General features: G+C 42.8%; 1 protein-coding gene across 1 annotated transcript in view; it reads right to left on the bottom strand.

Annotated features, from left to right (window-relative positions):
- The window catches only part of LOC126281214 (WD repeat-containing protein 81), a 253,643-nt gene that overhangs the window by 19,515 nt on the left and 221,197 nt on the right, over positions 1–12,931 (bottom strand). The gene's annotated exons all lie outside the window — the stretch shown is intronic.

The following is a 12,931-nucleotide window of genomic DNA, read 5'->3' on the forward strand; positions in this document are numbered from 1 at the left end:
GGGTTATAAATATAAAAACAAATAGAGGTAATGCTCATGTAGGTTTAACAATGAATAAAAAACAGGAATGTTGATAAGCTACAATGAACTATAACTAAAAGATAAGCATAGAAAAATTTTGTGGACAAATTTCTAGAATTTTTTGAACAGACTTCATACATGATGACACTGCAAGCCAAACATGAAGAGATAGAGAAAGACTACTAGTATATTGAATGAATATTTCAGTATGTAAAGGGAGATGAAACAATAATAGACAAGGGGGATTGGAATACAGTTGTAGGGGAAGGAGTAGAATATGGGTTTGGTACTAGCAATGAGAGAGGAGAAACATTAATTGCATTCCGCAATAAATTTCAGTTAGTAATAGCAAATACACTGTTCAAGAATCAAAAGTGGAGGAGGCATACTTGGAAAAGGTTGGTAGATATGGTAAGATTTCAGTTAGATTACATCATGGTCAGGTACAGATTCCAAAATCAAATATTGAATTGTAAGGTGTAAAGAGGACCCGATATAGACCAAGATCATAGTTTAATAATGATGAAGAGTACATTGAAGTTTAAGAGCCTAGTTAGGAAGAATAAATGTGCATAGAAGATGGATATGGAAGTACTAAGAAAGGAAGAGGTATGCTTTAAGTTCTCAGAGCTATAGGTACTGCAATAAGGAATAGCTCAGTAAGTAGTTCAGCTGAAGAGGAATGGGCATCTCTAAGAAGAGCAATCATAGAAGTTGGAAAGAAAGCAGTTGGTACAAAAATGGCAACTGTGAAAAAACTATGGTTAACAAGAGAAATAAATCAGTTGAATGATTACACAAAGAAATACAAAATGTTCACGGAAATTCAGGAATACAGTAATACAAGTCACTTAGGAGTGAAATAATTAGGAAGTGCAGGGAAGCTAACGTGAAATGCCTGCATGAAAAATGTGAAGAAATAAAAAATAAAATGACTGTCTGAAGGACTGTCTCAGCATACAGGAAAGTCAAAACAAGCTTCACTGAAATTAAAAGCAAGGGCAGTAACATTAAGAGTGCAATGGGAATACCACTGTTAAATACAGAGTAGAGCAAAGATAGGTGGAAAGAATACACTAAATATCTCTATGAGGGTAAGGCGTTGTGTGATGATGTGACAGAAGAAACAGGAGTTGAAACAGTACAAGTATCAGATTTTAAAAGAGCTCTGGAAGACTTGAAATGAAATAAGACAGAAAGGATAGATAACATTCCATAAGAATTTCTAAAAGCATTGAGGAACGTGGGTACAAAATGACTACGCACACTGGTGTATAGTGTAGGAGTCAGGCAATACACCATCTGACTTTCGGAAAAACATCATTCACACAATTTCGAAGATTGCAAGAGCCAACATGTGAGAATTATTACACAATCAGTTTAACTGTTCATGCATCCAAGTTGTTGACAAGGATAATATACCGATGAATGGAAAAGAGAGTTAAGATGTGTTAGATGATGACCAGTTTGGTTTTTGGAAAGGTAAAGGCACCAGAGAGGCAATTCTGATGTTGTGGTTCATAATGGAAGCAAGTCTAAAGAAAAATCAAGACTCATTCATAGACTTTGTTGACCTGGAAAAAGAGTCTGACAAAGTCAAATGGCGCAAGATGTTTGAAATTCTGAGAAAAATAGGGCTAAGCTATATAGAAAGATGGGTAATATATGATATGTACAAGAACCAAGAAGAAATAATAAGAATGGAAGACTAATACAAAGTGCTCAGATTACAAAGGTTGTAATATATGGACGTAGTCTTCCCCCTACTGTTCAACAATCAATACATCAAAAAATCAATGATGGAAATAAAAGAAGGGTTCAAGAGTGGAATTAAAATTTAAGCTGAAAGGATATCAATGATAAGATTTGCTGATGACATTGCTATCATCAGGGAAAGTGAAACATTATAGGATCTGCTGAGTGGAAGCAACAGTCTAATAACAAAGATATGGATTGAGAGTACGTTGAAGAAAGATTAAAGTAATGAGAAATAACAGAAATGAGAACAGTGAGAAACTAAACATCAGGACTGGTGATCTCAAAGTAGATGAAGTTAAGGAATTCTCCTACCAAGGCAGTGAAGTAACCCATGATGGACGGAGCAAAAAGGAGACTAGCACTGACAAAAAGGCATTTCCTGGCCAAGAGAAGTCTATTAGTATCAAACATAGACCTTAATTTGAGAAATAAATTTCTGAGAATGTACATTTGGAGCACAGAATTTTATGGTAGTAAAAAATGGACTGTGGGAAAACTGAAAAAGAAGTGATTTGAAGCATTTTATATGTGGTGCTACAGAAGAGTATTGAAAATTAGATGGCCTGATAATGTAAGGAATGAGGAATTTCTCCATAGAATTGGTGAGGAAAGGACTATATGGAAAACACTGACAAGAAGAAGGGACAGGATAGTAGGACATCACTTAAGACATCAGGGAGTAACTTCCATGGTACTAGAGAGAGCTGTAGAGGGTAAACATTGGAGAGGAAGACACATATTGGAACACATCCAGAAAATAATGGAGGACATAGATTGCCAATGCTATTCCGAGACAAAGAGGTTAGCACTGGAGAGGAATTTGTGGCAGGCTGCATCAAAGCAGTCAAAAGACTGATGACTTTGATATGCTGCTTGTATCAGAAAATGTATGTCTATAGTTGGGAGACTTCAATTTTACCAGAATATGGGATGATGCACCAGTTTTCGTAACTACTGACTGGTACCTGTTGGCCGTCATGCTTCTATATCAAAGCTATCAAAATGCAAACAGTTTAGTTGATTTTGAAAAAAAGTAGTACCTCATCTTAACAATAATAATATCCTCAGCAAACCACAGTTCAGTATCAGAAGGGTTGCTCTACTGACAATGCCATTTGCATGTTCCTTCACCAGATTTTCCTGCATTAAATAATAAAACAGCACCAAATGGTATTTTCTGTGATCTGTCAAAGGCATTTGACTGTGTGCATCACAGTATTCTCCTAGGTAAATGGAAGTTTTATGAGACTGATGGTATAGCCAACCAATGGATAATGTCATATCTATACAAAAGAATGCAGAAAGTTTTACTTAGTAATCCAACCAATGTAGTCCAGTAATAAAATGAAATACCTGCAGCCATCATTATGATGTTATTTTATTGTGTTGTAACGAGTTTTGGTGACTCAATACACCATCTTCTGGCCTGGGTTGGTAATTGATGGTTGCAGACACAACATCAATTTTACAGTATTCAGCAGAAGCCAGTTCATAGATGTTGGCCACTGATGGAACCATGTAGACAATTGGAGTTCACCACCTCAGGGTCAGTTGAGGCCTGAAGATGGTATATTGAGTTACCGACACTAGTTGCAATATAATAGATTAACATCATAACGACAGGTGCAGGTACTTCATTTTATTGTGGAAGTGAATGGCCGAAGTCCTGCAGACCATCATTCGCAAGGATGGACATACAAATAAAATGTAGTCTGGGAACATAATTCTGCCTGGGTACAAATTAAGTATGGAGTTCCCCAAGGTTCAACCTTAGGTCATCTATTATTCCTCACATATGTAAACGATCTTCCGCTTCAAATACAAAAGGAGAATTAGTTCTTTATGCAGATGGCACTAGTACTGTAATCAATCCAAACATGCATACAGAAAAAGACAAAATGGTAAACAAAGTTCTTAAAAGTATCATTGACTGGTTTTCTGTGAATGGTCTCATCCTCAGTTTTAAAAAGACACAAATTTTAAAAAGACACAACATATCAGTTCTGCACATCTAGGGATACCACATCAAGGATAAGTATAACACATGGTGAGGAAATAATAAATTGGGTGGAAACTTCAAAATTCTTATGTGCCCACATAACTGAGAATTCAAATTCCTAAAACAACTTAGTTCAGCAAATGGCACTTGGAATCATTGCAAATTTCTGAGGAGGGGGAAAATCAGTAAGTTGACATATTTTGCATATTTTCATTCACTAATGTCATATGTGCTAAGCTGCCCAGGGGCACTAACCACAACATGCATGGCAGCTGTAAGACATGAGTCACGGAAAGCAACACTTGTGCAGTGCAGCCATGGAAAGCAACGCTTGTGCAGTGCAGCCACGTGGGATTTTCAAGTATGCCCCCAGACTGCCAGGAGGCACTCTGAGAGCTACAGACTACCAGGAGCCTCGCCAGGCAAGAGGAAGAAGTTGCTGGCTGCATCACAAGACCGTGCCTGTGGTCATGAGTTAGTAGAGGGCAGCACCTCTCCTCCTGGAGAATAGCTATTTAAGGAAACCCAGTGATCACTGCAGAATTACTGTCATCGATTCCTGGCCGATTCATACACTAACTGCTTGCTGTCCTGCAGTTAATCTCTTGTCAGTGTACCATCGGTGACAACATGGTAATGCCAAGTAGTAGGGTTCTGCATTGGAATATACACTCCTGAAAATGGAAAAAAGAACACATTGACACCGGTGTGTCAGCCCCACCATACTTGCTCCGGACACTGCGAGAGGGCTGTACAAGCAATGATCACACGCACGGCGCAGCGGACACACCAGGAACCACGGTGTTGGCCGTCGAATGGCGCTAGCTGCGCAGCATTTGTGCACCGCCGCCGTCAGTGTCAGCCAGTTTGCCGTGGCATACGGAGCTCCATCGCAGTCTTTACCACTGGTAGCATGCCGCGACAGCGTGGACGTGAACCGTATGTGCAGCTGACAGACTTTGAGCGAGGGCGTATAGTGGGCATGCGGGAGGCCGGGTGGACGTACCGCTGAATTGCTCAACACGTGGGTTGTGAGGTCTCCACAGTACATCGATGTTGTCGCCAGTGGTCGGCGGAAGGTGCACGTGCCCGTCGACCTGGGACCGGACCGCAGCGACACACGGATGCACGCCAAGACCGTAGGATCCTACGCAGTGCCGTAGGGGACCGCACCGCCACTTCCCAGCAAATTAGGGACACTGTTGCTCCTGGGGTATCGGCGAGGACCATTCGCAACTGTCTCCATGAAGCTGGGCTACGGTCCTGCACACTGTTAGGCCATCTTCCGCTCACGCCCCAACATTGTGCAGCCCGCCTCCAGTGGTGTCGCAACAGGCGTGAATGGAGGGACGAATGGAGACGTGTCGTCTTCAGCGATGAGAGTCGCTTCTGCCTTGGTGCCAATGATGGTCGTATGCGTGTTTGGCGCCGTGCAGGTGAGCGCCACAATCAGGACTGCATACGTCCGAGGCACACAGGGCCAACACCCGGCATCATGGTGTGGGGAGCGATCTCTTACACTGGCCGTACACCTCTGGCGATCGTCGAGGGGACACTGAATAGTGCACGGTACATCCAAACCGTCATCGAACCCTTCGTTCTACCATTCCTAGACCGGCAAGGGAACTTGCTGTTCCAACAGGACAATGCACGTCCGCATGTATCCCGTGCCACCCAACGTGCTCTAGAAGGTGTAAGTCAACTACCCTGGCCAGCAAGATCTCCGGATCTGTCCCCCATTGAGCATGTTTGGGACTGGATGAAGCGTCGTCTCACGCGGTCTGCACGTCCAGCACGAACGCTGGTCCAACTGAGGCGCCAGGTGGAAATGGCATGGCAAGCCGTTCCACAGGACTACATCCTGCATCTCTACAATCGTCTCCATGGGAGAATAGCAGCCTGCATTGCTGCGAAAGGTGGATATACACTGTACTAGTGCCGACATTGTGCATGCTCTGTTGCCTGTGTCTATGTGCCTGTGGTTCTGTCAGTGTGATCATGTGATGTATCTGACCCCAGGAATGTGTAAATAAAGTTTCCCCTTCCTGGGACAATGAATTCATGGTGTTCTTATTTCAATTTCCATGAGTGTAGCTCTCTTCAAGTGTTGGTCATTTCAGTGTTTAGTTCTGGCTCCACGGAGGTAGTTGGAGCCAATTCTACAGAGCTGTATTTTGTTTGGGACTGCAGAAGAGACAGATTAATTTGTAATTATAAATTGTGACAAAGAGTTTTTTGGGTTTTGGAAGGACAATAAAGAAGCTATTGTAATCCTAACGGAACTCTCTTTCAATTAGGAAAAAGACAGATTTTGCAGAGACAACAAGGATTTTTTTGAAGCGATTAGAACATGTGTACCATGCCCAGGTAGATCAGGAACAAACAGCATCCTTGCCATTGAACACAGACACTATGCATCTGCTGTTGATCTCACTCCAAAGGGTGCAGCGGGTGAATAACGCTCTACTGACACTCTTTAAAGTCATCTCCTCCGGTTACTGTGGGGATCGGTGCCCAAACCACCACCCAGTTAACACCCAGGCACATTGGTGCCAGTGCCCTTCAACCTTCTGACATGAAAATAGATCCTTGGGCCTGCTGAATAGCCTAATTAGAGCAGCATTTTGCAGTCAACTACATCTGTGGTGATCAGCAGTAGCGCACCTTCCACTTCACCAACACGGGACCCATGAACTACCAGTTGCTCAACAGTTACATCCCCAAGCAGAACTGCACTTAGTGCCCTATGATTCCTGGAAGAAAAGCTTAGCTGATTACTTTGATGAACAGATACACATTGCTGCAGATCGACACAAGTTCTTTAGCTGTCAGAAGCTACATTTTGAAACCTGCAGGGAACTGATACTAGACTCTAGGGTCTCTCCCAGGAATGCTGGTAACAATGTGCCAATGAACAATGCAAGGTCCCTTGTGCATCAGCTCTGGTCTACAAAATAGTTTAACTCTCACCCCTGATGAAGGCCTACATCAGGATCTACTGAAATCAAAGGTTGCTTGAACCGTGCCTTACCACCATTCAGGCTTTTGAGCAATCTCTCAGGGCAGCAGGTTCTGTACAAGCTCCAGCTCTGTTATTTGCCTCCCATCCTGACTTGGAAGCTTTGCAACAGCAGTTGACACCCTTGTTCATAAAAGACTCTCCAAGGAAGTATCATTTCAAACAATTACCATCTTGTAAGCAGTGTTTTGTTACCTACCCTTGACAACGATGCCATTTCCACAAGGCGAAGTGTACTGCCTGCAGGAAGTCTGTCCAAAATGATGAAGCTCATCACTCCTCCACTTCCGTGTCCATGACTGGGCATAGGGCAACTGTGAAAAGAATCCTTTCCAACCAGATTTTCCAGATATGGCACTGACACAGGCTGGTCTCCCACAGAACACTCAGATGCTGCCTCTATAAGTTGACTTGGAAAGCAAATCAGTCACCATCCAGATTGATACTGTGTCAGCAGCTATAATAATCAACTGGTTTGCATACCAAGCCATCAGATCTCCTCCACTGTGCCCCTTTGCCACAAAGCTATGTAGTTTTACTAAGGACCAGATTTCCATGGCAGGATCAGGTTCTGCCATGGCGCCACGTTAACCTGGCAAAAATTTTTCAGGTTGCAGTCCCTGGGGCATCTAAGCTGCTTGGCCTAGCCTTTGCTCTTACACCACCAACCTCTTGGCTAAATTTCGACCAGTGTTTCAGAAGCTGTTGGTGGGGGGTTTTAGGGCTTGAGGCACATATCCCCCTATTACCCATGGCATCCAAAAACATTTTAAGGTTTGCAATGACGAGTTTGCTCTCCATGATAAGCTTTGATAGGAATTGCAGTGTCTCCAGAATAGGGTTTCCTCAGTCCAGTCATGCTTAATGCATGGGTGTCCCCCCCATTGTGACTGTGGAGAAAACGTCAGGTGTGGTCTGTATTTGTGGTGACTTCAAGACCACTGTGAACACTCAGTCCATAGTCGCCAAGTATCCCATTCCCAAGCTTAGGGAAATTGTTTCCTATCTGACTGGGGGGGGGGAAGGCATTCACCAAAATCAACATTCAGGGTGCTTTGCTTATCTCCAGCTCCCATTGGATGACAACTCCAAGCAGATTATGGTCATAACCATTGGATTGTTTCAATATATGTGGCTTCTGCATGGCATCACCAACACCTCATCAATCTTTGAGAGGTAGTTGGAGCAACTCTTAAAGGATATCACAGAGACAGTGAACTACCTCAACAAATTTCTGGTCACTCAAAAGAATATGATTGATCTTGCATGGAACCTTGACATGCTCTCCTCCATGTTCATGATGGTAAACCTTCACTGTAATCTTCACAGATGTTCTTTTTTCCGCGTGCCACATCAAATATTTATGACACATCTTCCTTTCATCAGGAATATGGCCTATGCTGCAACATGTGTGTTCCATCCAACAATTAATGACCCCCACAGACATGTGGCTCAAGTCTAAACTATTATTGACAGTTCACTCCTATGCTACATCCACTGCACCACTTGCTCTGTAAGAATGTGCCCTGGAAGTGGTCTTCCCAATGTGGTAAGGTGTTCCATGACTTGAATGAGGCCACCCCTTGGCCTACTTGGATACAGGCATACGATCCAATAAAACCACTGGTGTTAGTGGCCAATGTGTTTGTCTATGGGATCAGTGCAGTTTTGTCCCACATTGCGAATGACATGGAGTGACCCACTGCATTTGTGGGTAGCACAGAGGATCTACAGCCACATAGAAAAGGAGGCTTTGGCCATCATCTTTGGCACCAAACACTTCCATGATTACATCTATGTCTGGCGGTTCACACTTATGACAGATCATAACCTCTACTGCATCTCTTCAAGCCTTCAGCAACAATACTGACCTGCACGGCATGCTGGCCACAACAGTGGGCTCTGTTTCTATAGGATATGCCTACAATACCCAAATTGCCCCCACACTGCCTAAGCCAAAGCCGACTTCCTACTGCAATTGCCTGTTGGTCACAACCCAGAATTTGATAAGGATCTGGAAGTCTGTTTTCGTGAAGACAGTGAGGCTGCTGATGTCATGGACATCTCCTGGCTGATGCACACCTCTTGGGAAGAAACACGGCGAAAGATCCTCTCCTCTAGGAGGTTTTGCATTATACAACACAAGGATGTCCCTTGGACAAGAAATGTCTTACTCACTCAGACCTCCACACCTTCTGAATCAGGCATCATGAGTTTCATCCCCACCTGGCACTATTTTGATGCAAGGCACCATGGGCTGCACTGGGGTACTCTTTCCCAGAACCCTCTACCATAAGGTTCTTCGGCTTCTCCATTATTGTCATAGGGCAGTCATATTAACAAAGTGCCTCACCTGGGAATATGTCTACTGGAGAGGTATCAACGCAGATATTGCCAGAATTGTGAAGGAGTGCTCCACATGTCACAGCAAGCAAGCAGCCCCCCATCGGTATTTCCCACTGGTCACAGCAGTGTCTCCTTGGTCCTGTCCACATTCATTTGGACTTTGCTGGCCCATTCGTCAGCTCTATGTGGCTCCTGGTTGTCGATATGAGAAGTGGATGCCCCTTCATGTTTAACATACAGTCCACAGCCTCAGCGAAGATGATCTAGGAGCTGGCATGCTTGTTTGCCCTCGAAGGCCTCTCAGAAGCCCTGGTCACTGATAATGCCCCCAACTTACATTACCAGACTTCTGGGACTTTTTTACCTCAAATGGCATCTTGTTATCCCATCCTTGTCACCAAATGTTGAAATCTGCCTACTCATCAAATATGTGGTTTCTAGGACACCTGCTTTCTTGGATCACTGCACAACATTCAAACAAATCGTATTAAAGAAGTTTATTACAAAAGGAAATGATTACAATACGCAACTTTGTATTTACACAGATGTGATGCAAGCAAAGGGCAACAGACAAAATAAGCAAGTTTCTTCAGTATCGACACTGCTACATAGTAGAAGTGAAATGACTAGTCTTGATGCTATTCTTGAACTGGGCCGCTACCAGTCGGGTGGGTGCTTATGTTCTCTTCGCACTGAGGCCAATACTGTCATGTTGTCATCCTGGGGAGGGGTCAATCAGCGGGCAATTGGCTGATGTCTTCTTCACAGCCCTCTCTGCTTACTGTTCCTGACTGGCATCCAACGCTTTACTTTACGTTGCAACATAAGCACTATAGCTGTTATCATTTTTGTATCTTTTGATCTCCTTCATCTATATAATATCTGTACAAGTTGCACATCATTGTATCTGTGTTTGTGACATTCGGTTGTCATGTGAATAGGGTCTAAGAAGCTGGAAGGTGCTTAGTGACCAAATAAATATAATTTTGCAAAACATACGAGGTATACAACTTTTCTGCCACAATTTTTTCTCCAACATCTGAGGCTTTAATGAAACAAATTGGTTACACATGTATCATTCTAAGTATTTTCCATTGCTGGCCACCACTTTCTCCCATCTTTCAGGCAGTGTACGAATCCTGTGTAGAAAAAATTGTTCATCTTTAGAGGTGTTCCACAAATCGATCCAATTTGTGACTTCTTCATGAGATCAGAAGTGTTTGTCAGCCAGGCCATGCACCATTGATGTAAACAGGTGATAGCCAGAGAGAGCACTGTCTGGAGAATATGGCGGATGGTAGCCAGAGAGAGCACTGTCTGGAGAATATGGCGGATGGGGTAGGACTTCCCTATTTTAACGTTTCCAAGTACGTTTTGGCCTCTTTTGCAACTTGGGCTCGAGCGTTGTTGTGCTGCAAAATCACTTTATCGTGCCTCTCGCTGTATTGCAGCCATCTGTCTTCTAATGCTCTGCTCAAATGCATTAATTGCATTCAATAATGAGCACCTGTGATTGTTTCATTTGGTTTTAACACCTCATAGCACACAACGCCAAGCTGGTTGCACCAAATGCAGAGCATGATCTTGGAGCTGTGAATATTCAGTTTGGCCATTGACATGGAAGCATCGCCGGGATATCTTCATGATTTTTTGCGTTTAAGGTTATCGTAATGAACCCATTTTTCACCCCCAGTCACAATGCTATGCAGAAATACCTTCTGTTTTTGCCTCTGAAGCAAATGTTCACAAACACACAAACGCCGTTCAATGCCGCTCGCAAGGGACCCAAGTTCCTTCTTTCTGAATAATGTCCATAGCCTTGAGACGTTTTGAAATGGCTTGCTGTGTCACTCCTACTAATTGTGCCAATTCTTCTTGAGTTTGAAGAGAGTCTTCACTCATCAATGCCTCCAATTCTGCATCTTTGAAAACATTCTCTCTCCCACCACTGTGCTGGTCTATGACATTACAATCACCGTTCTTGAAGCGTTGAAACCACTCACGATACATTCTTTCACTAATATCGTCCTTACCATACGTACTTGAGAGCATTTGGTGAGACCCAGCCAATGTTTTTTTTCATATTGCAACAAAACAGTAACAACTCCCACAAATGACGAGAATTAGGCTCGTAAACTGACATTTTCAATCAAGAACAACTTTATGATGCAGACACAAATCGACCAATGTGTGAATGAGGTTATGTTGACCGAGGTCCCAGCGAACTGCCTGACGTCTGCAATCTGTTTCTTTCGACTGCTACTTACCGCTCTTGCCACCTATCGGCAATCAGTGGAAACAAAGTTGTACATCTTGTATATTGAAGGAATATATTTTCAACAGATGAGAGAGAGGTACTAAATCATTAGTGGTTTCTTTTTCTGCAGCTCCTCACAACACAACCCTAATTATTCTGTGCTATAGCTATGAATATCATGTTTGAAGAGCACTAAGTAGGATCTGCGTGGACAATTTTGAAATATATGTTAATTATCACACATAATATATTTTTTCTTTCTTTCAATTACAGATTGCTACATTGGGTTGCACACGACAGCATGTGCTACCAACACATTCCAAAAGGCTGCACATAAGAATCAGAGTTTTTCAGAGCTCATGCAAATATGCTTTAAAGAGTCTCTGTTATCACCAAAAGGGTTTTGGAAAACCTACGGTGTAGTACCGAGTTTTTCATTATTTCGGGTTTACATAAATAAACTATCCAAATTTTATTGAGTTATAAAGTTCTTCAGATGAGTGACATGTCCTGCTGCAGCATGGAAAAGAAGGGAACTAGCAGAAAAAATGCTGCTTTCAAAGCACAAAATAAGTTAAAAATGCACTTGTTTATTAACAGGTTCTGACAGAACATATTTGCATTTTTTTATGTTGTGAGAGAAGGAGACAGTGGCAGTGGGAAAGAGGTGGAAAAGGAATAAATACTAGAAGATGGTAGACAGTGGTTGTGGTATAGAAAGAGTGAAGGAGACAGTAGCAATGTGAGACAGAGGGGCTCAGTGGCAGTGGAACACAGTCGTCAGTGACAGAACAGTGCTAGGAAAAGGGTGAAGTACACAGTGCCAGTGGGAGAGGAATAAAGTGAAGGAGAAAGTGAAGGAGAAAGTGGAAGTGGGTGACAGCCAGTGATAATGAGAAAAGAGTCTATGACAATGACAACAAACAATTGAGAGGCAGTGACAGTGAGATGAGAGAGCAGCAGTGGCAAGGAATTAATGAAATAGTAAGCAGTAGGAGAGAGGAAGAGAGAGCAAGAGAGAGATAATGACAGTGAGAAGAGACAGCAGGAGGAGAACAGAATGAAGGAGACTGTGGCTGCGAGACAGGAAACACAAAGAGGTAACAACAACGAGTTGGACTGAATGAGTGAGTGAGAATGGGCAAGTGAGAGTGGATGGGTATGAACTACTTAAACAGCGATGGACTAGTAGGTGTGAGCAAGTTACAGTTAGAGGAACTTGTAGGAGTGAGATGTAAATGGCATGTTAAAAAGAGCGTGAATATGATGGCATGCCAAAATTTTTGGCAGAAATAGGCAGCTGGTACCCCACTTTTCAATCAGAGTCTTTTTTGTGCTCTGATAGGAGCATTTTTCCACTGGTTCTAAATTAGATAGAATAATTTAAGGAAAACAAGTTACACATCACCAAATAGTTGCAATGATGAGTCATCAATAGACATACACAGAGCACTGAAAATATCGCTAGCTTTCAGACGAGTCCTTCAGAGCTATAGAGTACATCCACAGATATCCGCATGTAAATTTATGT

The sequence above is a fragment of the Schistocerca gregaria genome, chromosome 7 (assembly GCF_023897955.1).
Source record: "Schistocerca gregaria isolate iqSchGreg1 chromosome 7, iqSchGreg1.2, whole genome shotgun sequence".
Taxonomy (NCBI): Eukaryota; Metazoa; Arthropoda; class Insecta; order Orthoptera; family Acrididae; genus Schistocerca; species Schistocerca gregaria.